Genomic DNA, 844 nt, shown 5'->3' with positions numbered 1-844 from the left:
CACTTGAGAAGGTTAGAGGAGTAGATGTGACTACAGAAGTATGCGTTATATCAATTTTGTTAAAGCAGGGTCTGATGTGTCCTTAAGAAGGTTGCAGAATGGCAAATCATAATTCTAGTATCCAATCATACGAGTGAATAAACGAATATATGTATTCCTGACGTTCGACGATACGTTTGTATATCCTTCATCCATTTTAATAATGATTCTCCGGACCGCCACAACCTCTTGGAAAACAAGAAAAAAGAAATTAGAACACATATTGATAATCTTACACTAAAAAAAAAAAAATCTTACATAATTCTTTATATACATTATAGCTGGAATATGGGAAGCGTGGCACTGCTGGTGTAGTGGTATCATGCAAGATTCCCATTCTTGCGACCCGGGTTCGATTCCCGGGCAGTGCACTTATTTTAACTTTGTATAGCTATTCTTCATTCACGAAATTTATTGCCAGTAACTGTTTTCTAGATATGCCGATGTAATTAGCAGGTACTGAAGTGCCTAATGTAAAATTTACATACCTACGATATTGAAATGAACTTCAATAAAAATTAACGTTCTCATAATTTTGACGAAACTGTAAGAAGAGTATATACGAATTCTATTGATACAAATCTGAAGATAATCAAATTGTACAGTTTCGTAGAAGGTACGGAGCTGGAAATCCATGGAGAAGTGGACATTAACTCTTCTCGGTACACTAAGCAGACGTTCCTGTTATTCGATATCAACACTATTAATATATTTGTTTTAAACGCACGCAGGTAGGTTGTTCTGTTCTGATAACACGAGGACGTTCATCCCATCTAGCGCAATTTATTATAAATCTCAATGTTAT

General features: G+C 35.3%; 1 non-coding gene across 1 annotated transcript; it reads left to right on the top strand.

The window, feature by feature from the left end:
• Positions 1 to 339: 339 nt before the first annotated feature.
• Positions 340 to 410, top strand: Trnag-ccc. Its single transcript has one exon. It is a non-coding gene; the product is annotated as a tRNA-Gly (tRNA).
• The last annotated feature ends 434 nt before the right edge of the window (positions 411 to 844 follow it).

The sequence above is a fragment of the Schistocerca piceifrons genome, chromosome 2 (genome assembly GCF_021461385.2).
Source record: "Schistocerca piceifrons isolate TAMUIC-IGC-003096 chromosome 2, iqSchPice1.1, whole genome shotgun sequence".
Lineage (NCBI taxonomy): Eukaryota > Metazoa > Arthropoda > Insecta > Orthoptera > Acrididae > Schistocerca > Schistocerca piceifrons.
Note: the sequence above shows the minus strand (reverse complement) of the source record. Positions and strands in the feature narration are given on the sequence as shown.